We start from the raw sequence: 25,048 nt of genomic DNA, 5'->3' as shown, positions 1-25,048 counted from the left end.
CGGACCACCCTGAGCTCTCTGATGTTTATCCGTAGCAAGAGTTCCTGCTGGGACCACTGACCTTGTGTCTTGAGGTGCCCGAGATGGGCCCCCGACCGAGCTTGGATGCATCCATGATTAGGGATACTGAGGGTTGGGGCCTGACGAAGGGAACACCCAAGCCTACCAACCAGGGGTCCGTCCACTAGTCGAGGAGTGCAAGGACTGGGGCAGGCACTGTGAGCACCGAGTCCAATACACCAAGGCCAGCCAAGCCGGAAGGGGTCTGAGGTGCAACCTCGCATACCACACCACGTATATGCAAGAGCCTGAGTGGGCCTTGACCTGTGATGACACTGACTGGAAAGGAGCTTCTGAAGGAAGGCCCTGGCTTGGGTAGAATCGAGCACCGCTCCGATAAACTCTATCCTCTGAATTGGGATGAGTGTTGACTTCTGGTCGTTTATCAGCAGGCCCAGTGCTCGAAAGGTTCCTTGTACAAGGTGGATGCTGGCTTTCACCTGGGACTTGGACGGGCCCTTGACCAGCCAGTCACTGAGATACGGATACACCTGTACCCCTCACCTTCTCGGAAGGCTGCCACTATTACCAGGCATTTCATAAAGACCCATTTGGCTGATGACAGGCTGAATGGGAGGATGGTAAACTGGTAATGAGCCTGGTTCAAACGATCCTGAGAAACCTCCTGTGGTCTTGGAAAATGGAGATGTGGAAATAGGAAACTTTCAAATCGAGGGTGGCGTACCCGTCCCCTGCATCCAGGGAAGGAATGGTGGAGGCCAGGGAGACAATGCACAACTTCAGCCTTTGAGGTGTTGCAGGTCTAGAAGGGGTCAGAGACCTCCTTTGGCACTCAGGATTAAAGAATTGTGACGTTGCACTCCATATGCTTTATGGAAATATGCTTATGAATGTGAAAATGATGTAACTGGAATTTGCTTTATGCAAAAGGTCTCTTGTAAGGTGTCATAAGAAAGCTTGTAATCTACGGAGTGTGTTCATCCTATTTGTTTGCATGTATTATTTCTATGTCTGAAGTTGGGAAAATAAGATATAAACTTGTATCACTGTTTTAGTCACATCAGGTGAGGGCCATCAATGGGGCATTAGGAACTTGATGGCTCCCATTGATTAGGACTGTAAGCAAGTGTGGACTCACCCCTGCGGTGCCTCCTGCTGGTCGTCCGTGGGAATTAGCTCACCAGCCCTCTGGAGCGCCCTCTGTTGGCCGGTGATCCGCTACCGCTGGGCCCCCGTGTCCCTCCCACACCCCAGTGCCCCTTTCTCCAGGTTGCTGCCCCCCTGGCAGTACCCCCACACTCTCAGGTTCTGGGCTCCCCACCCAGAGGAACCCCCACCCACTAACCCCACCTCACCTCAGTCTGGGCTACTGCCAGTCACCATCTAGCCCCACTCCCTGGGGCAGACTGCAGTATAAGCCACTCATCACAGGCAAGGGGGTTCAGACCTGCTGCCTTCCTCTACCACCCAGTACCCTTTTAGGCCTTAAACCAGGCCTTGCAGCCTGGGGAGTTGCCAGCCAGCAGCTCCCCTGCTCCTCTGGCTTGCCCCAGCCCTGCTTCACTCCTAGTACCCTTTCTGCAGGCAGCCAGGCCCTGCTCCCTCTCAGACCAGAGAGAACCTGTGTGTCTGCCCGTGGCTTCCCTGCCTTTATAGGGCCAGCTGAGGCCTGATTAGGGCATGGCCCAGCTGCGGCTGCTTCCCCAATCAGCCCAGTAGTTTTTCCCCTGCCACGGCCCTCTCACAAGGCTGTCTTTAAACCCCTCAGGGCAGGAGCAGGTGACCACCCCACTACAGGACAATTGATGGTAAATGGTTTATTTACCTGAAAGCCTTCCTGTGTAGGGGGGTGGCAACCCAGGAGGAATGGAGACTAGAGGTCTCAGAGACATGTGACCATGTCACCTGATAGTGAAATCCATCTTAAATCTGGTACTTTTCCATTTAGTAGGAGGGACGGGGAACAAGAGAGACAAAAGATTCCCGCCTTGTGCTAAAGTTATAAAGGGGGTGCCAGTCATGAGAAAACCCCTGCTTATCACCGGAGATGTCTGCTGGATCTAACAAAAACTGTACCAGGGGAAAGGATTGGGCCCAGACTAGGAAAGAGTCCAGTCTGTGAAGTAATCAGTTTCTTAACGTATTAGGCTTAGACTTGCCTGTTTTGTTTCATTTTGCTCTGAGACTTACTTTGTTATGTCTAAAGAACAGGAGTACTTGTGGCACCTGAGAGACTCACTTATAAGCTGAAGCCCACGAAAGCTTATGCAGAAATAAATTTGTTAGTCTCTCAGGTGCCACAAGTACTCCTGTTCCTTTTGCGGATACAGACTAACACGGCTGTTACTTTATAACCTTTGTTCTGTCTGTTATTACTTGAAATCACACAAATCCTACTTTCTATACTTAATAAAATGACTTTTGTTTATTAATAAACCCAGAGTAAGTGTTTAATACCTAGGGGAGCTGTGCATCTCTCTCTATCAGTGTTATAGGGGGCGGACAATTTATGAATTTAACCTGTATAAGCTTTATACAGAGTAAAACAGATTTATTTGGTGTTTGGATCCCATTGGGACCTGGGTGTCTGCGTGCTGGAGACAAGTAACCTGCTGAGCAGTTTTCAGCTAAAGCCTGCAGCTTTGGGAGCGTAGCCCAGACCCTGGGTCTGTGTAAACAGACTAGTGTGTCTGGCTCAACAAGACAGGGTTCTGGAATTCCCAAGCTGGCAGGGAAAACTGGCTCAGATGATTTCAGCATATCAGTGACAGTCCCAAGGGGATCTCTGTGACCGAACCCGTCACAGGAATAACGGGAGTGAAACCCTTTCCCTCTTAAGTTCGGAGGCACCTCCCCCAAGGCTCCTACCTGGAGAAGACCTTGCACCTCCTGGGCTAAAAGTTGCTCATGAGAAGGGTCTCTGAAGAGGGACAGGGATGGGGGGGGGAGGGTAGGAGGGAGGCATGGAAACAAACTGAAGCGTATAACTCTCCTCCACCGTACGCAGCACCCAATGGTCTGTCGTGATAAGGGACCTGCTGAGCTGAAGCACGAGAGATAGTCCAAAAACAAAAGGGGGGCAGGATCCGGTATGGGGACTGGTGTGATGCCCCTGGGTACCCCATCAAAAGTTCTGCTTGGAGCCCCCTGAGTATCCACGAGGGCCAGGCAGCGAGGCTGAGGCAGATAAGGGTGGCTGTCTGCACCTATAACTTCTGTTCTGCTTTTTGAACAGGTCCTGACAAGGCGGCAGGCCTGGGAAGTGGGCAGACTGTTGGGGCTTGAAATATTTCCTCAAAGGCACCAGGGCATGGAGATTCAAGGACTTGAGGATGGCTCTGGAGGCCTTCAGGCTGTGGAGTTCGGCATCTGTCTGCTCTGAGAAGAGCGAAGTCCCTTCAAACGGAAGGTCTTGAAGAGACTGCTGGACCTTTGCCTGTAGGCCAGAGGACTGAAGCCAGGAGCCCCTTTGCACGGCCACTGCTGACACCATAGCCTCGGCCACCGCATTCACTGTGTCAAGATTTGCTTGTAGGGAAGCCCTGGCCACCGCCTTCCCTTCCATCAGAGCAACCATCTCCTGCCTGGACTCTTGGGGAAGCGAGTCTTTACATTTCAGCATAGAGTGAAAGTCATATCTGCCCAGCAGTGCCTGTTGGCTGGAGCTGTGGAGCTATAGTCCAATGGTAGAATTCATTTCCCTACCTAAATGGTCTTGCTTTTTTGAGTCTTTTGACAGGGGCAATGCCCCTTACAACCCTGGCCATTCCTCTCATTGGCTGCTGAGGCCACCAAGGATCTGGGAGGGGGATGGGAGTATAAGTTCTCCTTCCTTTTGACGGAGACATAGTATTTCCTATCTGCCTTCTTTGACGTGGGGGGCAGTGAGGAAGGGGTCTGCCACAGGGTTTTAACTGGACCCATGATGGCCTCATTGAGAAGCAGAGTTACCTTTGACGGGGCCGGGCCACTGCAGCCCAGATGTTGACCAGGCTGTTGGAAGACTTTTTAACTACCTCCACTTTCAGTCCTATGTTCGGGGTCACCTTCTTCCATAACTCCTGGTGAGCCTTGAAGTGTCCTGGGGTGGTAAAACACCCATCCCTGCCTCTTCTGGGGAGGAGGAGGCAGTCTGCACCAGCATGGGACCTTCCTCCTCTCCTTCTGCACCAACCAGATCCCATAGCTCCAGGTTCTGAGAGTCGGTACCTGGCTCAATATCGTAGTCCGGGTCAGCTGCTGTTCGGTGTGACAGAGGAATCCTTCTCTCAGACACCACTGAGTAGGAGCACCTAGACGGGGGTACAGGCAGCGGAGGAAAACCCCAGGGGTTCCAAAAAGGCCATTGCATCTGCATGGCCATTGCCCACTGGGCCAGGCGATCGGAGGAACCCCAATCCCGGGATCCACCATCGCATAGGGCTGATTGGGGGGGTACTGGTACCAGTCCCTCGGCTGGGTGCAAGATTCAATCTCCAACTTGGATGATGAGTCATCTTGTGGGGACGAGGGGAGCATGGTACCCATCAGCTCCAGGGGACAGTGCTGAGGATCCAGGGATCGGTGCCGAGATGGGGAAGCCTGCTTCGACATAAGCAGAGAGCAAGGGGCCTGGTACCAAAAGGGAGCTCGGGTCAACATGCTCCTTTCTGCTTGCCCGCACTGCTGGCACCAACTGTTGTACTGCCAGCAATGGTGGTAGCGAACATGCCAACAAATCCCTGGCTACAACAAATGCCTCTGGAATGGATGGTACCGCAACCCTGCGGGTGCCTCACTGCCCCTCTGGTGCTGGCGGCTGGTCGGGTACTGGACTCAACAGAGCCTGTGAACAGGGCGGAGTCGATGGTATCGCCTGTGGAGCAGGGGCAGAGGAGTGGCCAGACACAGGTCACACTCCCCTGCACTCCCCATGATTGTCCATTCTTAGAGATGGGGAACCCCTCAGACAGCTGCTTCTTATGTTTCTTTCTTGGCACTGGGCATGGGGAACAGTAAGGACTCTCTGCAGCAGCTCTTCGTACCGACACTGAGGTAAACGGTGTCAAATTTGACTAGCTAGGCTCCGAAGAAGGTTTGAGTGCTGCTTCCATTAGGAAGGACTTCAGCCTGGCCTCCCTGTCCTTTTTCATACGTGGACTGAACTGGTGGCAGAGCTGACAGCGATCCGCAAGAGGAGTCTCATCCAAGCACTTTAGACAGCTAGAGTGCAGGTCGCTCAAAGGCATGGGCTTGATGCAGGAGGCACCGGGTTTGAAGCCCGGAGACCGAGGCATGCCGAGTTTCAGAAGCAGAAGAAACTCTGCTACGAGAGTCCAACTAACTATTTACACCAATCAACTAAAGTCAAAATATGAGAAAAAAGCTGAGGGGAAAAGGGATGGAGTAACGAGAGAACCACTGAGAATCTGGAGAGGTGCGGGGCGGCTGGTCACAGAACACGCAGAGATCCCAAGCCAGGCGCCCGAGAGGAGTGGGATGGGTCAGGCCTCCCCACCCACCCCTCTTCTCCTCCGTGCTGCACTCCACAGGGGTGAGCAAGGTGGGGGCACCAATGGGGTCTCAGAGGGACCAGACCCTGAATTCCCCCACGTGTGTGTTGGGGGCAGACGCAGCTAGAGAGGGGAACACTGTTGGTGGCCAAGATGCAGGGCTCAGGACAGTCTCCGGCGAGTTCGCAGCCCCAGGACTGCGAGGAGGGGATAAATGGGGGGAGGAGGGACAATGGTTGGGGAGGGGGTGGCAGGGACAGAACAGCAGCTCCCCAGCGCAGGGTTAGGGGCGGGCGAGCAGAGCCCCTCTCTCAGCACTGAGGAGGCCGGTGTCCGTGTGAGCAGGTCAGGTTGGACAGGCTCAGCAGCAAGGGACCAAGGGGTGAGACTAGTCAGGAGATGGTTAAACTAGCTACAGAGGGGGTGGGCTAAGGGGGCAGACACTTGGCAACCCTCCGCCCTGTCGCTTAGTCCTGGGGCAGGGCCACCAGGAATCCAGGTGTCCAGGGCAGGACAGGAATTAGTTCTCATTGCTGCTGTCCCAGTGCTGGGAGACAGGAGGGATTAGGGCAGGAGGGGGCGTGTTAGAACAAGGGGCTGGGGACACTCCTGGGTGCAGACCAATGCGACAGGCCAGTACCACTGACACGGGGGAATCAGGGATTTTCACTCGCCAGTCCCGTCAGGAAGGGCAGAGCAATTACATCAGAGAGACCCTCACCTGCCAGGGACAGTTCAGCAGTGCCAGGCACTGAACACTAATGGATCACCACCGAGATAAGTGAGACAGCCCAACCCGGGGGCCTGGCCAGGTGGCTACAGCCCCGCACACTGGGGACCGAGCAGGAAGAACGGCTCTTTACACATCTATCGATAGTGTGCAGGGAACCTGCCTGACCCCGAGGGCTCCAACCGGGGGACACGTGCTGGGGTTTGTGGTGCCAGGAGTAAGGAAGCCCGGGAGTCTCTGCACGTTGCAGGGGCTGATTCTCTCACTAACTCTCCAGCCCAAGTCGATGTCAGACCCCCCTCCTGAGGAGCAAAGAGGAATCTGACCTTCAATAAACTCACTCTGGAAATAGTACAAACCGAACAATGAAGGAGGCTCACCAGTGAGCAGCTTCTCCCCAGGGCTGGGGTGAATGGAGCACTGCCTGCTCTCGTGACTTTACTGTGCGTCTCATGATAGCAGGGGGTTTTGTTAAATCCCCAGTTCCTGGACTCATGGGATTAGGGGAGAGTCTCAGCTCTCTTTTCTTACAGCAGTAACTTCTAGTCCTTCTAGTAGCAGGGAAAACCCTGGAAATGTGTCCCCTAAAGGCTCAAACCAGGGGGCAAATAAAAATAAGATCCAATATTATTCCCAAAATACTAACGACCTTTAAGCCAAACTCAGGATTTTTGGGGCCTTACTCGTGATGTTTGAATACTTGGGGCTGTCGATATTGGGATTCCCCATCACTTGGTGTCTGGGAATTGAGACAAGACGTCTCAGAGTTCTGTTCTAGCTATAGGGTCTGACAGCGTCACTGTCGTAGCCGGGAGGAACAAACCCCTCTGTGCAGGAATCACTGGCTGCAATTCTCTCACCTCAGTGACCAGGAGGTCAGACTAGCCGGCTCTGATGGGAACTTCTGGCTTTCGCACATCTGCCACTCTGCCTGGGAAATAACTACACACGAGGGGCGAGGAGTCCCCCGAAGGGCAGCAGAGGCAACTGCAAGTGGGATTGGTAGCAGACCCCCTGTCCTTGCATCCCTAGGTCGGGTCATAACCTTCACTCACCCTCGCCCTGGTTGTAGAGCTGACTCAGGGTGTTCAGACTCGCATTGTACCATTTCTGGAGGCGCTGTGCACGCCAGGTCATCATGTCCCAGAACTCCGGACTCTCGTTCTGTGTCATCCACACTGTGCGAGGCTTCGCCCTCTGCATCCCGCTGGTGTAGACGTAGGTGACCTGATCGTCCACGTACACAACACGGCTGTACCAGGGCAGTCCCGGGCCAGGCTCCGACACCACTGTGTCCAACACACGCCTGGAGTGCAGGCCTGAGGGGGAGATAGGGTAAAGATGGAGCCAGACCCAACCAGACCCTGCCAGGGAGCCCCTGGCAATACACGAGAGGCGGCGCCAGCCCTCAGGAGCGCTAGGAGGGAGACCTGGGAAGGGGCTCACAGAACAGCCTGACCAGGGAGAAAGACATGGAGGGGTAGAAGGAGAAAGGGAGGCAGGGCTGGAGGGGGAGTGAGACGGGGACGGGGTGGGGAGGTACAGGGGGGCTTGATCATGTGTGAGGAGTAGGGGAGCATATGGGGAGAGTGTATTGGGGGTACAGGGGAGTGTGAGGAAGGAAAGGGGGCCCAGGAGGAGGAGCAGGGCTGGAGTGCAGTGTGGGGAAAAGGAAGGGGGTGTTATGGGAGAGGGTGGGGCAGGAGGACTGGGGGACAGGAGATGCAGGAGCTGAAGCTGGGGAAGGCAAGGTGGGCAGAGGGATGTGTCCAAGCTACAGGTGGGAGCCAGGACACCGGCTGTGCACACAATTTTCTATAACTTATTCAGAACATACGAACAGCCATACTGGGTCAGACCAACGGTCCATCTAGCCCAGTCTCCTGTTTTCCGACAGTGGCCAATGCCAGATGACACAGATGGAATGAACAGAACAGGGAATCATCAAGTGATCCATCCCCTGTCACCCATTCCCAGCTTCTGGCAAACAGAGGCTAGGGACACCATCCCTGCCCATCCTGGCTAATAGCCACTGATGGACCTATCCTCCGTGAACTTAGCTAGTTCTTTTTTGAATCACGTTATAGTCTTGGCCTTCACAACATCCTCTGGCAAGGAGTTCCACTGGTTGACTCTGTATTGTGTGAAGAAATACTTCCTTTTATTTGTTTTAGGCCTGCTGCCTATTAATTTCCTTGGGTGATCCATAGTTCTTGTGTTACGTGAAAGGGTAAATAACACTTCGGTATTCACTTTCTCCATACCAGTCATGATGAAGACTATGATTTTGCCATGGATATTTTTAGTAAAAGTCCCGGATAGGTCATGGGATTCCGTGAGCTTTTCTTTGTTGCCTGTGACCTGTCCAGGACTTTTACTAAAAATATCCATGACAAAATGGGGAGCTCAGCTGTGTGACCCACACACCGCCTGCAGGGGATAGGCAACTGCGGGCCACTCAGAGCTTCGGGGTCCCCCTGCCGCCCACAGCAACTGGGAGCAGTTGGCCCCCCCATAGCCCAGGGGGCCCCCCCCCCACCGCTCTCGGCTGCTACAGGTGGCAGGGGGACCCCACAGCTTCCGGCCACCGCGGGCTGAAGTCATGGAGTTTGCTGGAAGTCACAGATTCCGTGACTTCCGTGACCTCTGTGAAAAAAACATAGCCTTAGTCTTGATTTTATAGACTTTCATAATTTCCTCCTTAGTAGTCTCTTTTCCAAGCTGAAAAGTTCCAATTTTATTAATCTCTCCTCATGTAGCAGCCATTCCATACCCCTAATCATTTTTGTTGTCCTTTTCAATACCTTTTCCAATTCCAATATATCTTTTTTCAGATGGGATGACTACATCTGCATGCAGTATTCAAGATGTGGGTGTGTCATGGATTTATATAGAGGCAATATGATATTTTCTGTCTTCTTATCAATCCCTGTCCTAATGATTCCCAACATTCTGTTAGCTTGTTTGATTGCCACTGCACATTGAAAAAATAAGGAGTCCTGTGGCACCTTAAAGACTAACGCATTTATTTGAGCATAAGCTTTCGTGTATGCATCTGACGACCTGGGTTCCAGCCCACGAAAACTTATGCCCATATAAATTTGTTAGTCTCTAATGTGCCACGGGACTCCTCGTTGTTTTTGCTGAAACAAACTTACACGGCTATCCCTCTGAAACTGCACATTGAGTGCATGTTTTCAGAGAACTATCCACAATGACTCCAAGATCTCTCGAGTGGTAACAGCTAAGTTAGACCCCATCACTTTATATGTATAGTTGGGATTGTGTTTTCCAATGTGCATTACTTTGCATTTATCCACACTGAATGTCACCTACCATTTTGTTGCCCAGTCACCCAGTTTTGTATGATCGTAGAATCATAGAAGATTAGGGTTGGAAGAGACCTCAGGAGGTCATCTAGTCCAGCGCCCTGCTCAAAGAAGGACCAACCCCAACTAAATCATCCCAGCCAGGGCTCTGTCAAGACGGGCCTTAAAAACCTCTAAGGATGGAGATTCCACCAGCTCCCTAGGTAACCCATTCCAGTGCTTCACCATGCCCCTAGTGACATAATGTTTCCTAGGAGTCCTGTGGCACCTTATAGACTAACAGATGTATTGGAGCATAAGCTTTCGTGGGTGAATACCCACTTTGTCAGACGCATGTGGTGGAAATTTCCAGAGACAGGTATAAACGTGCAGGCCAGAATCAGTTCGGAGAGAACGAGGTCAGTTCAATCAGGGAGGTATATATTGTCACCCAATTTGAAATAATTGTGCGTGAGGATAAAGTTACAGAGTTCAGCAACCAGTTGTGCTGTGGCATCATTAGGGATACTGTTCCTGACAGCTTGTATTCCATCTGTGTGTGGGATGTTTGTGTAGAGAGCCTCCACATCCATGGTAGCTAGGATAATGTTTTCTGGAAGATCACCAATGCATTGTAATATATACCTCGAGACCAGTGGCACTGCTATGGGCGCCCGCATGGCCCCACAATATGCCAACATTTTTATGGCTGACCTGGAACAACGCTTCCTCAGCTCTCGTCCACTCACGCCCCTTCTCTACCTATGCTACATTGATGCCATCTTCATCGTCTGGACCCATGGGAAGAAGACTCTGGAAGAATTCCACCACGATTTCAACAGCTTCCACCCCACCATCAACCTCAGCCTGGACCAATCTACACAGGAGGTCCACTTCCTAGACACCACGGTACGAATAAGTGACAGTCACGTTAACACCACCCGGAAATTTTTTTAATACTGAACGCTATGTCCTACCTTCATGCCTCCAGCTTCCATCCCGGACACACCACACGATCCATCGTCTACAGCCAAGCGCTGAGGTACAACCGCATTTGCTCCAACCCCTCAGACAGAGACCAACACCTACAAGATCTTCACCAAGCATTCTCAAAACTACAATACCCGCATGAGGAAATAAGGAAAAATCAACAGAGCAAGACGTGTACCCAGAAGCCTCCTGCTGAAAGACAAGCCCAAGAAAGAAACCAACAGAACTCCACTGGCCATCACCTACAGTCCTTAGCTAAAACCTCTCCAACGCATCATCAGTGATCTACAACCCATCCTGGACAATGACCCCTCGCTTTCACAGACCTTGGGAGGCAGGCCAGTCCTCGCCCACAGACAACCCGCCAACCTTAAGCATATTTTCACCAACAACCACACACCACACCATAGTAACTAACTCAGGAACCAATCCATGCAACAAACCTCGATGCCAACTCTGCCCACATATTTACATCAGCGACACCATCACAGGACCTAACCAGATCAGCCACAACATCACCGGTTCATTCACCTGCACGTCCACCAATATAATATACGGCATCATGTGCCAGCAATGCCCCTCTGCTATGTACATAGGCCAAACTGGACAGTCCCTACGTAATAGGATTAATGGACACAAGTCAGATATTAGGAATGGCAATATACAAATATATATATATATATATATATACACACACACACACACACACACACACACACACAAAATACAAATATACAGGTTTTTACGTGTAGGAGAACACTTCAACCTCCCTGGACACACAATAGCAGATTTAAAGATAGACATCCTGCAGCAAAAAAACTTCAGAACCAGACTCCAAAGAGAAACTGCTTAACTTCAGTTAATTTGTAAATTTGACACCACCAGCTCAGGATTAAACAAAAACTGTGAATGGCTAGCCAACTACAAAAGCAGTTTCTCCTCCCTTGGTTTTCACACCTCAACTGCTATTAGAGGGTCTCATCCTCCCTGATTGAACTGACCTCGTTATCTCCAGACTGATTCTGGCCTGCATATTTATACTTGCCTCTGGAAATTTCCACCACATGCATCTGACGAAGTGGGTATTCACCCACAAAAGCTTATGCTCCAATACGACTGTTAGTCTATAAGGTGCCACAGGACTCGTTGTTGCTTTTTACAGATTAAGACTAACACGGCTACCCCTCTGATACTTGACATAATGTTTCCTAATATCCAACCTAGATCTCCCTCACTGCAACTTGAGACCATTGCTCCATATTCTGTCACCTGCCACCACTGAGAACAGCCGAACTCCATCCTCTGTGGAACCCCCCTTCAGATAGTTGGGGCTGCTATCAAATCCCCCCTCATTCTTCTCTTCTGCAGACTAAATAACCCCAGTTCCCTCAGCCTCTCCTCATAAGTCATGTGCTCCAGCCCCCTAGTCATTTTTGTTGCCCTCCGCTGGACTCTCTCCAATTTTTCCACATCCCTTCTGTAGTGGGGGCCCAAAACTGGACACAATACTCCAGATGTGGCCTCACCAGTGCTGAATAGAGGGGAATAATCACTTCCCTCGATCTGCTGGCAATGCTCCTACTAATACAGCCCAATATGCCATTGGCCTTCTTGGCAACAAGGGCACACTGCTGACTCATATTCAGCTTCTTGTCCACTGTAATTCCCTTTGTGACTCTTCACAGTCTGCTCTGGACTTAACTTATTCATGCTGTGGCTGCACCCCAGGTCCCCTGTAAGGATCGGGCCCCCTGTTGTGCCAGTCACTGCACGCGCCCTGCCCCATGGAGCTCACAGGTTGATCCCCCGTCCCCACAGATCCACAGGCAGGGTCAGGGCTAAAGGGGATGGGGAAGGACAACAGCTCCCAAAGGGCCTGATGATGCAGAGACTGAATCCCTGATCCCGTCACCCATGTGAGCATCCCACTGACGTCAGACACGGCTCAGGGGAGTTACACACATGTCTGGGGGGTCAGGACCTTGCGGGGGCGAGGGCAGGCTGAGGCAGGATGGTGACTTATTTGGTCCCGTTAGTTCCTCAGTGTCTCAGGGGTTATTTAGCCTCAGATCCTGCAGACTCTCAGTTTGGACCTTCACTCACTCACAGAGCCTCCCTGGAGCCTTCCCTCACCTCAGTAATGTGACACGCAGCGTTTGCAGGATCGGGGCCTTGTTCCCTAGTTCCTAATGGCCAGTTACAGACCAAACCCCCCGTGCTGGGTGCTGGACACACACAACAGGCACAGCCCTGCCCTGACCTATGTATGAGCTGAAGAACAGACGGATCTAACGGGGACAGAGCTCTCCCCTTTTCTTCCCCTCAGCTCCTCCAGCTGCCGAACGCCCTTGCGTCCTTCCTGCCAGTACCAGCCACTGTCCATCTCACTCCCCTTCAGTCACACTCAGACGACCTGATCCGGCAAGCAGGGCTGCTGACACTGCTCATCCCTGGCTAACTAATTAAAGAGTCAGTGGAGCAGAGGGACTGGACCTGGGGTCTCCCACTTCCCAGGTGAAGGCTCCAACCACCCGGCTACAGAGCCATTCTCACGCCCCTGCTCTCTGGCCCAGTTCTAGTTCTCCCCAGAGGAACAGCTCCCACAGGAATGATGGGGGGGGGGGCCCACAGCAGAGTGCCCCACAGCTCAGGAACTAGGGCACCCTGTGAGGTGGCAGAGCTCAAATCCAGTCTCCCCCACAGGCAGAGGGGGCCTGGAATCAGGAGTCTCCCACACCCCAGGTGATGCCCAAACCACTGGGCTCCTCCCACACTGTTGTGTGAGCTCGTGTGCAGGTTCAATCCAGCAAGCGGCCTGAGCACACCCACCGCATTGGGCCCCTAGATGAGTTAGGTGGAGGATACCTGTCGTCCCTCGGTCCATGCACCGCTCTGGGGCTCAGGCATCTGGGCACCTAGCGGGAAACTGCAGGGCACAGGCCCAAAGGCAGGAACATAGATCCCGAGGGAACTGTTACTGCACAAACAAAGGTGCCAAGTGAGTTCAGGCACCTACAGGGCTCAGCAGCAGCCGGGGGTGGGGGGGCTCTGTGAACCTCAGGAGGCCTGATTCTGGGATTTAGGCAGCTTTGCCCCTTTACAGCTCCAGCCCTTGGACACTGCAGAGATGGGAGCAACAGGGACACTATGGATCAGAGTCTGATCCCGCTCCTGCCTCTCAGAGACCTGGCTCCCTCCCTCTGACACTGCCCTGCAGCGGCCTCTGCTCCCCACTCGCCTGCTGCTTCCAGCCCCTCCCCTCTCCCCTCCTCACTCCATCTCTTCTTTTGCACGGCCCTGCACCTGACTTCTCTCCTTTCTTCTCTCCACGCTGCTGTCGTCTGCCATCCACCCCGCTTCTCCCCCCCGTCCCCCTCTTTGACCCCCACCCCGGCTCTCCCTTCTTTACCTCAGCTTCCCACACTCGTCCTCAGTAACTTCAGCTTCCAAGGAGATGGCCCATCCAACCCTCTGCTCCCCATCTCCTCACCCTCCCCTCTGCGTTCACCTGGCCGCCCTGGGTCAGCTCCCCCACTCTCCAAAAGGGCCATGCACTGGACTTCGGTTTACCAAGCCCTGCTCTCTGAGCTCTCCGGTGCTGATTCCCCCGCTACGACTATCAGCTGGTCTTTCTCAGCAACACCCACCAATCACCTCTCCCCATGATTTGTAATGTGTGTGCCTCAGTTTCCCCTATGAGCTGCATGGTTAAAGAGGTGGGGGAACAGGTTGTTTACTCTGCAGAGATCCAGGTGTGACTGACACCTGGCTGTCTGGGATCTGGGCCTCATGCCTATGGGGACTGCCCAGACATTTGGAACCTAGCAACTAATGAGACCCATCCTCTGCAGGAAGCCCGGTTGTGACCAGCTGGAAAACAAAGGGCTGAGGAGGAGGCCAGGTGACAGTGTTTGCCAAGAACAAGAACAAAGAACGGGGCGGGTGGGGGCCCTTGGGGTTAAGTTTGGGCTTTTGGAAAGAGGAGAAACATCTGGACTGGGACTAGAGAGAGAGCTCTGGGTTCTGGACTGACCCAGGTCTTTGCTGTAACTTTCCATTCTCTATGTTAATTAAAGATTTTCTACACTGTGTTCCAGACACCCAGTAAACCCTCCTGTTTGTACAGCGCTGGCTGAGAGTCACCCCAGAGTCAGGAAGTCAGGAGCACATTGTTCCCTTTGGGGGTGCAGGTCTTCCCCGGGTGTCTGGTTCTGATGGAGACACTGAGGGTAGCTCATGGCAGGAAGTGGGGGTGTTGAAGGCTCTGAAATTTTGTCCCAGGAGGAGGTGAAGCCAAGTGGCTCACTCCAATGAGAGAGTGTGACCCTAAGGGGGTTAGAGCTGTGTGACAGCACCAGTCGCACAATGAAACGTGACCTTCCCCCTCCTCTTCCCTTCCCTCCTTCAATTCCCACCTTCCTCTCCTTCACGGATGCAGACATTTCTCATTTGCTCTCCTCCTAAGCCCTCCACTCACCCCATCCCCACACCCACTCTCCTCCCTCCCTTAGTCTTCTCTTTAACCTCTCATTCTCCTCTGGCTCTTTCCCCTCACAACACAAACACACTTTAGCATCTTCCATCAGAAAGACCTTTGACTCTATTTGCCTCCCCAGCTACTGCCCCTTCTCCCTTTCATCTCTCAGCTCATTGAATGTGCCTCTGCAATTGCTGTCTGGAGTTCCCGTCCTCCAGTTCCCTCCTAGACCCTCCCCACCACGGCTTCCACGCCTTGCGCTCCACAGAAATTGCTCCTGCCAAAGTCTGTAATGCCTTTTCCTAGCTAACACTCAGACTCAGCACGCCATCCTCACTCTCCTTGGTTTGCCAGCCGCCTTTGACACCATTCACCACACTTCTTAAAATCTTGTCCTCCTTGGCTTCTTTAACTCTGTCCCCTCTGACCTCTCTAATCACTCCTTCACCATGTTCATCAGAGGATCTTCCTCATCCCCCCTCCAGCCCTCTGTGGGGTTCTGTCCCCACCAGGACCCTGTCCTAGGTCCCCTTCTCTTCTCCCGCTACACCTTATCTCTGGGCAAAGTCATCTGCAAACACAAATTCAACTACCATCTCTGTGCTGATGACTCACAGATCTACCTATCCGCTCCAGACTTGTCTCTTTCTGCACAATCTACAATCTTGGCCTGTCTCTCTGACGTCTCCTTGTTGATGTCTCATCATCAGCTCAAGCTCGATGTGGTTAAAACGGAGTTCCCAATCTTCCCCCCAAGACCTCCCTGCTACCTCCTTTGTCAGTCACTGTGGATAATGCCACCATCCTGACTGTCACCCAGGTCCGTAACCTGCGCGTCATCTTTACTCGGACTTCTCTCTAGGTCCTCACATCCAGGTTATGCCTAAATCTTGCTGACTCTTTCTGCAGAACCTCTCTAAGATGTGGCCTTTCCTGTCCATCCCCACAGCAAAACTCTGCTCCAGGTTCTCAGCATCTCGTGTCTCGACTGCTGCAACATCCTTTTCTCTGGCCTTGACAAACGCAGACTCATCCCGCTTAGATCCATTCAGAAGATGCTGAAAAGATCATTTCCTAGCCCGTTGATCTGACCATGTCACCTCTCTCTTTGCCTCCCTCCACTGGCTCCTCCTTCTCCACTGCATCAAATATAAACTGCCTGATTTCACCTGCAAGGCCCTTCACAGCCTAACCCCACCTGACCTTCATCTCTCATTTGCTACCAAAATGTCAATTCCCATCTCTGATCTGCACACGATTCCAGCCTCCATCACCCATTTTTTACATTTTCAGAAGAGCCCCTTTTTGTCCCATGCTGCCCCTCATGCCTGGGAGGAGCTCCTGGTAAATGTCCGCAAAACTACCTCATCCTCCAAAACCCTCCTTTGCCAGGGTGCCTAAAAACTTAGATAACTGTTAGGCCATTGGTGCTCTGAGACCACAGCCTGTCATGCTGGCCAGTGCTGTCTCCTTAGAACCCTCATCTGTCTATATCCATGTTGTCTCCTGTCTTATACTCCGATGGGACCATATTTTGTTTTGTATCTGTACAACACCTGGCACAGTGAGGTCCAGGACCATGACTGAGGCACCTGGGTGCTGCCATAAAACAATAATAAATAACGATGATGATGATAGCAGGGCAGGGAGCTTTACTTTTTTAAATTGGCTTGCTCTTCCCACGAGACATCCCCATCTTGTTGGCCCTGTTTTTCGTGAAAGACTCTATGGCCAGTTGAAGAACTTGAGGGGTGGATGTGTAACCCGAGAAAACGAGAGGGGAAGGAATCATTATTTCATGTCGTGGTAGCACATTCTAGCTTTAATCATCCTGGGGCTCCATCGTACTGGGTGTTGTACAGACAGAGCAAGTAACAGTCCCTGTCCCGAACCAATTACACTCATTGTAATTGCCAATTTTGGTTGGACGTATTCCTGGATGTTTCATCACATGACATAATCTTTAATTAAAGATTAATTTTTAATTCCTGGAGACTCCAGGACAATCCTGGAAGGTTGGCAACCCTACGCTGATGCCACCTCTACCCAGTTTTTGTTCTGCTTTTAACTATTTAAGTTTTCTTGTTTGTTTCTTTTTACCAAAATAGTTAAATACACTCCCTAGTGCGAGTGCAGTTCTATCGGTACAGCCGTGCTTTACACCAGTATAGCTTATTGCTGTAAATGCAGGGGAACAATCTGTACCAGTATAACCAGGGCTTAAATTCAGCCGGAGCTGTCCAAAGCGGAGCACAGGTAAATATTTTCAGACCTTGACTCCAGCCTGATGCTGTTGAATGAGGGGGACAGAGAGGGGAACCGTGAGGGACTCCAGGAAATACTCAAAGGCAATTAAAGCCTTGAGTATAACTGTGTACACACTAAGGCCTGGTCTACACTAGGCTTTTATGTCGAATTTAGCGCCGTTATATCGAATTAACCCTGCACCCGTCCACACCACGAAGCTATTTAGTTCGACATAGATCTCTCTTTAAATCGATTTCTGTAATCCTCCCCAACGAGGGGAGTAGCGCTAAATTCGACATGGCCATGTCGAATTAGGGTAGGTGTGGATGGAAATCGACGCTAATAGCTCCGGGAGCTATCCCACAGTGCACCACTCTGTTGACGCTCTGGACAGCAGTCTGAGCTCGGATGCTCTGACCAGCCACACCCCGGGAAAATTTGAATTCCTTTTCCTGTCTGGGCAGTTTGAATCGCAGTTTCTGTTTTGACACCGTGGCGAGCTCAGCAGCAGTGGCAACGATGCAGAGCTCTCCAGCAGAGATGGCCGTGCAATCTAATAGAAAGAGGGCCCCAGCATGGACGGATCGGGAAGTCTTGGATCTCATCGCTGTGTGGGGAGATGAGTCCGTGCTTTCCGAGCTGCGCTCCAAAAGACGGAATGCAAAGACCTATGAGAAGATCTCTAAAGCCATGGCAGAGAGAGGATACAGCCGGGATGCAACGCAGTGCAGCGTGAAAATCAAGGAGCTGAGACAAGGCTACCAGAAGACCAAAGAGGCAAACGGACGCTCCGGATCCCAGCCCCACACATCCCGTTTCTACGAGGCACTGCATTCCATCCTAGGTGCGGCCGCCACCACTACCCCACCCCTGACCGTGGACTCTGAGGATGGGATATTGTCCGCGGCCGGTTCCTCAGCGGACGGGGAAGAGGAGGAAGGAGATGAGGAGGACGAGGCAGTCGACAGCGCTTACAACGCTGATTTGCCCGACAGCCAGGAGCTCTTCATCACCCTGACAGAGATCCCCTACCAACCCTCCCCAGCCGTTATCCCAGACACAGATTCAGGGGAAGGATCAAGCAGTAAGTGTTTTAAATATCTAAACATTTATTTATAACATAACTGGCATATTTAAAATATTAACAATAGCTAAAGTGCTTTCAAACATGTAAACATTTATTTAAAACAGAACAGGAAGATTTAAAATATTAACAGTGGGTAAAGTGCTTCAAAAACATGTAAACAGGAAAGTCCAACAAAACGGGAATCTGTGCAAAGTGTATCATGATTAGTCTGTCTTTGGGCGCTTCAATATATAGTCTATTTTCAAAAAATTTCACAATGTCCGCTTCATGATTATACTGCCCCAAACGCTGCACTCTTTTGTCCCTCCAAGGGCACCTAAGCCAAAAACTGGTCAATGTATCCGGGGATAGAGGCGACATCCTCCGGGGAGAACTCCTCATAGGTCTCCTGCAGGTGTTTTTCAAGCCTCATGAGCAGGTTCCTGGGCAGGGAGAGCTTATTAGGCCCCCCGTGGTATGAGACGTTTCCCTGCCACAACGCCAGCAGGTACTCGGGGATCATGGCCTTGCAGAGCATTGCAGCAAATGGCCCCGGTTTCTGCAGGCTGTCCCGAAGCATCCGCTCCTTCTGGCTCTCCGAGACCTTCAGGAGGGTGATGTCTGGCATGACTCCCTGCTGTGAATTAGGTAGGGGACAGTTAGTATTGGGACTGCTTGCCCGTCCCTTTACAGAACTGCAACCGCCGGTTTACAGCCACGCGGTTTACAGCCGCGAGGGGGTGGGACAGGGCCAGAGTTCATGCTTGCAGGATTGCTGCCAGCAGAGACTCGCATTGCTTTCTATGTGAAAGGAGGCCAGTGCCACTCTTAAAGTTTTAAGCAGCCACAAGTCTACGGCTTACCATGTTTGCCATCTAGACAAAGTCCGGTGTCCTGCCCTGCTCCTCAGCTCGCCACAGCAAGACCCCAGGCACTGTAGGCGAGGGCCGAAAATTCGACCTTGTCCTCAGTGCGCGTGTGATAGGTGCTCTGCATGGTCTGGTTGAAAGACTATGTTCTCTGTTCACAGATACATTGATCTGTCTCAGGAATTCACTCCCTTTTTTAAAATTCCCACAGCCCCATCTGCCCAGAGGCTAGCGCACATTAGGAGGAGGAAGAAGAGGACACGGGAAGACATGTTTGCTGAACTAATGGGATGCTCCCGAGCACAGGCAGCCCAGCAGACACAGTGGAGGGAGAACTTGTCCCAAATGCACCGGGCAAACATTGAACGGGAGGAGAGGTGGCGACAGGAGGACTGGCAGGCTACTCAAACGCTGCTTGGACTAATGAGGGAGCAAACGGACACGCTCCGCCGCCTTGTGGATGTTCTGCAGGACCGGAGGCAGGAGGAGAGAGCCCCGCTGCAGTCTCTCTCTAACTGCCCTGCCCCGCCACCAAGTCCCATACCCCCCTCACCCAAAGTCCAAACACGGAGGGGCGGAAGGGGCCGTGAAAAATTTCACTCCACCCCTGCGGACTGCTCTACCACTAGAAGGCTCTCATTCCCCAAAATTTGAAAAGTCCTTTCCTACCCGCCTCACACAAGACCCCGTCCAAGTTTCACCCCCCCGTTCCATGTGCGGTTGTTAATAAAAAATACGTTTCTGTTCATTACTGTCTCCATCCTCTTCTTTTGGAGGAGAGGATGTCTGAAGGGGGGGGGAAGGGGCTTGGTAATTGGACAGGACAGTCGCCTTTAGCAGGGGGCAGGTCCAGCAGCAGGGCACATATACAGTGCAGTGACTAGTTATCCTGGTCAGTCTGGGAGGTGGTTTTCATGTTCTGTGTGGTGGGGGGGGTGGTGTTGCTCTGTGACTTGGTGGCGGGGGAGGGCAGTTACAGATCTTATGCAGCGGTCCTTACCCTGCATCACAGAGCCGCGCAGCAGGGGATCTGTAACCCTCCTCCCCCTGCAAGACAGTCACATAGCCGACACATACACGCAGTCCCGGCCAGGAGGGCTGGCAGGCTCCGTTGAAACAACCAGTCTACCACCGCGGAGCCTGTCATTCCTGGAGTTTAGAAGCATCATTTGCATCACAACACTAAACCCGCCCCCCGCCACAGTCTGCGTCCCAGGTTTAAAACATTCCCGCGAAAACAGTAATAAAGACAACGGTGTCCATTAACAAAACAGAACAGATTTTATTTTTTGGGAAGGGGGTGAAGGGGGTATGTAACTGGAGAGGATAGTCGACGGCAACTGGGTAAAGAAACGGGGGCAAGTTCAGCTTCTGTGTCCACAAACTGAAAAGTCACTGGGTACCCTGCTCAGCCTTGAAACTGGCTTTCAAAGCCTCCCGGATGCACAGCGCGTCCCGCTGGGCTCTTCTAATCGCCCGGCTGTCTGGCTGGGCGTAATCAGCAGCCAGGCTATTTGCCTCAACCTCCCACCCCGCCATAAACGTCTCCCCCTTGCTCTCACAGAGATTGTGGAGCACACAGCAAGCTGCAATAACGATGGGGATATTGGTTTCGCTGAGATCACAGCGAGTCAGTAAGCTTCTCCATCTCCCCTTGAGACGGCCAAAAGCACACTCCACCACCATTCTGCACTTGCTCAGCCGGTAGTTGAAGAGTTCTTGTGCAGTGTCCAGGGCGCCAGTATAGGGCTTCATGAGCCAGGGCATTAGCGGGTAGGCTGGGTCCCCGAGGATCACTGTAGGCATCTCCACATCCCCAACAGTTATCTTGTGGTCCGGGAAGTAAATGCCTTCCTGCAGCCGTCTAAACAGACCAGAGTTCCTGAACACGCGAGCGTCATGAACCTTGCCCGGCCATCCGACGTTGATGTTTGTAAAAAGTCCCCGATGGTCCACCAGTGCTTGCAGCACCATTGAAAAGTAGCCCTTTCTATTGATGTACTGGCTGGCCTGGTGGCCCGGTCCCAGGATAGGGATGTGAGTCCCATCTATAGCCCCACCGCAGTTTGGGAATCCCATCGCAGCGAAGCCATCTATGATGGCCTGCGCGTTTCCCAGGGTCACTACCTTTGACAGCAGTACCTTGACGATTGCCTTGGCTACTTGCAGGACAACAACCCCCACGGTAGATTTGCCCACGCCAAAGTGGTTCGCGACTGACCGGTAGCTGTCCGGCGTTGCAAGCTTCCAGAGGGCTATGGCCACTCGCTTCTGGACAGTCAGGGCTGCTCGCATGCGGGTGTCCTTGCGCTTCAGGGCAGGGGACAGCAACTCACAAAGTTCGAGGAAAGTCCCCTTCCGCATGCGAAAGTTTCGCAGCCACTGGGATTCATCCCAGACCTGAAGCACTATGCGGTCCCACCAGTCCGTGCTTGTTTCCCGGGCCCAGAATCGCCTTTCAACAAAATCCACATGCCCCATTGCCACCGTGATGTCCTGGGCGCTGGGGCTCGTGGTTTCTGACAGCTCTGTGCTACTCTCCGACTTCAGGCCCTCACGGCGGTGCCGTAGCCTCCTCGCCTGATTTCTCTGCATCTGCCTCTGGGAAAGGTGTATGATAAGGTGCGAGGCGTTGAGAACGGCCACAACTGCAGCGATGGTCGCAGCGGGATCCATGATCGCAGTGCTGTGGCGTCCGCGCTGTCACTGATCAAAAAGTGCGTGAACTGATTTCCCGCCGGCGCTTTCAGGGAGGGAGGGAGGGCGGTAGTGACTGACGGATGACGACAGTTACCCAAAAGCACCCTCGCCACATTTTTTTACCCAGAAGGCATTGGCGGATCGACCCAGAATTCCAATGGGCAGCGGGGACTGCGGGAACTGTGGGATAGCTGCCCACAGTGCACTGCTTCCAATGTCGACGCTTTCCCTGGTAGTGTGGACTGACAAAGTCGAATTACTGTCCTTAGTGTAGACACATACGTTCGACTTTCTAATATCGATTGCACATATTCGATTTAACTAAAATCGAACTACTCTCGTAGTGTAGACATACCCTAAGGCTATGTCTGCACTTCACTTTAGTTGGTAAAATTTTTGACACACAGGGGTGTGAAAAAAACACCCAGACCAACAAAAGTGTTACCAATGAAAAGTGCTGGTGTGGACAGCGCTTTGTTGACAAAACTATCACCCATCATTGGGGGTGGTTTTATTTTGTCAGTGGGAGAGCTCTCTCCTGCCGACAAAGAGCGGCTACACTGAGTGCCTTACAGCTGTCAGGTGAGCAGTGTAGACATAGCCCAAGTGGTGATTTAGGGTAAGTCTACACCAGACAGGTCAGAGTGCTGCCGCAGGAGTGCTCCCACGGCAGTGCTTTGACCTGAAAGCATGGTCACCCGCGAGCACTGGGGAGAGAGCTCTCCCAGCGCTCCTGGTAAACCAGGTCGACAAGGGGAATAGCTCCGAGGGCTGGGAGCCAGTCTACACTAGCGCTTTACAGCGCTGAAACTTGCTGCGCTCAGGGGGGTGATTTTTCACACCCCTGAGCCAGCAAGTTACTGCGCTGTGAATTGTCAATGTAGACAAGCCCTTAGCTATGATGGTTTCAAATTGTGTAAAATTGGCACAAACACTGCATGTAGACCAGCCCTCAAAAGTTTATTCCACCTGTTTAAATTTCATTGTTAACACCTTGGCCTTCTCTACACACAAATTCACACCAGTTTAAATTAAGGTGTAAGTTAAACTGGCTTAGTTAAACCAGTGCAAGATGCTCTGTGGACACTCTTTTTCCAGTTTAAGAATGGCTTTTTTCTGTTTACCTTAAGTCGGTTAGGCCTTGTCCACATGGAGAGTTGCACCAGTATAACGAAACTTAAGTGATTCAGTTAAACTGTACAAAGCCCCATGTGGGCACTCTTATTCCAATGTAAGAGAAGCTTTTTTCAGTTCAGGTTAAGTTGCTGGGAAATCAGTTCAACCTAAACTGAAAAAAGGCCACAGTTATGCCGAAATAAAAGGGTCCACAAAGGGGTTTGCACTCATTTAACTAAACCGGTTTAATTAAACCAGAGCAAATTTGTGTGTAGCAAAGGCCTATTTAAACCAAGCACCTGCCGAGCAGAAGAAAGAAAAGCTGTCCTTGGTAAAGACTCAACACCCCGTGGCCCTTCATTTGAGGACTGAGAATTCCCACTGCAAGACTCCGGTACTCCAAGGGGACCTCCAGCAAAACAGGGCAAATGAGAGAATAAAACAAGGAGGAAAAAACCCTTTCAGGTCTTTCCTATCCCTTAGGAAGCAACAGAAATGGACACCCTATTTCCTCCTTGTCAGGTCACCTTTAATGTAATGAGCACAGAGGATTTTTCTTTCAACAAAGGCCCAGCCAGGCACCGACGGGAGCGGGTGCTGGATGTAACGCATTAAAAAAGCCAAATCAGACAGTGAGAATGTGAGCTTGGCCCAGACCTTCTCTGATCATCATCAACATCCTTCTCTGCCCACGCACACACACTCCTGCAGGTCCCAGGCCAAAGCTCTGCACCACTGGAGTTACACCGGGACTGGGAGTGACCCCCTGAGATGAAGGCCTCTAGTCTCGTTACTGCAGGGATAACCCGACAGATACACCCCCCTCACTTCCCTGCTTTTGTTCCTGGCCCGACTCAACCCCGCAGGGCCAGGGTGCACTGGGCCTAACCCTGTTTATGTCAAACCAAGCCTGTTACTGAGGTGACACAAGGGCAACAATGTGCCTGAGACCACTTCAAACAACCCCCCAAGGCCAACCTGCAGCCTCACGCAGCTGGATAAGGGCTGCTGAGCTCCCTGGGGTCTGAGCTGCTGCCGCAGGGAGAACTCTGGACCAAGACTGGGACCATGGAAGATTCAAGTCCATGCTAGGAAAAGCAAAATGTGCCTGTGCCTGCCCCTCGCCACCTTACTGGCACCCTGAAGCTCTTTATCCGGCAGTCACAGGAGATCCCAACAGCACAAACACAGCAGTTGTTCCACACTCTGCAACGGGAGCTCACACCCAAACTGAGACCTGATTAATGCAAAGATCCTTGGGCTCTAACTTCTCCCCTTGCCCTGGATGCACGGTCAGAGACCAGACACATCCCCTCCCTAAGCTGACACCTCTAATTAGACTTGCCTCCATTACAGACACGTCCCATCACTGACCATGGGGTCACTGGACTGGTGCTGACAGAGGCCAGCTGTATGTAGCCAAGGACAAGCCACACTCAGGAGTTCCAGGCACTGAGTTTAAGCACAGCGTGAAGAACCTTCTGGGAGCCATTAAAGGTCAGAGATCCAAGAAGTCTTTTCCCTTCATTTAACCCTGGTCTATCTGGGAGGGTGATTTACTCCCTCTCACTAACCATCAGCAACACAGGAATCCTGTCTGAAAGCCCCGCACTGCCCTGAGATGCTGGAAATGAAACAGCCTGGGCAGAGCTTGGAATAGGTTGACCAGATAACAAGTGTGAAAAATCGGGACGGGGGTGGAGGGTAATAGGAGCCTATATAAGAAAACAACAAGGAGTCTGGTGGCACCTTAAAGACTAACAGATTTATTTGGGCATAAGCTTTCGTGAGTAAAAACCTCACATCCGAAGAAGTGAGGTTTTTACTCACGAAAGCTTATGCCCAAATAAATCTGTTAGTCTTTAAGGTGCCACCAGACTCCTTGTTGTTTTTGTAGATACAGACTAACACGGCTACCCCCTGATATATAAGAAAAAGCCCCAAATATCAGGACTATCCCTATAAAATCGGGACATCATAGAATATCAGGGTTGGAAGGGACCTCAGGAGGTTATCTAGTCCAACCCCCTGC

Source organism: Terrapene carolina, unplaced genomic scaffold (assembly GCF_002925995.2).
Source record: "Terrapene carolina triunguis isolate 2854851 unplaced genomic scaffold, T_m_triunguis-2.0 Scaffold94, whole genome shotgun sequence".
Lineage (NCBI taxonomy): Eukaryota > Metazoa > Chordata > Testudines > Emydidae > Terrapene > Terrapene triunguis.
Note: the sequence above shows the minus strand (reverse complement) of the source record.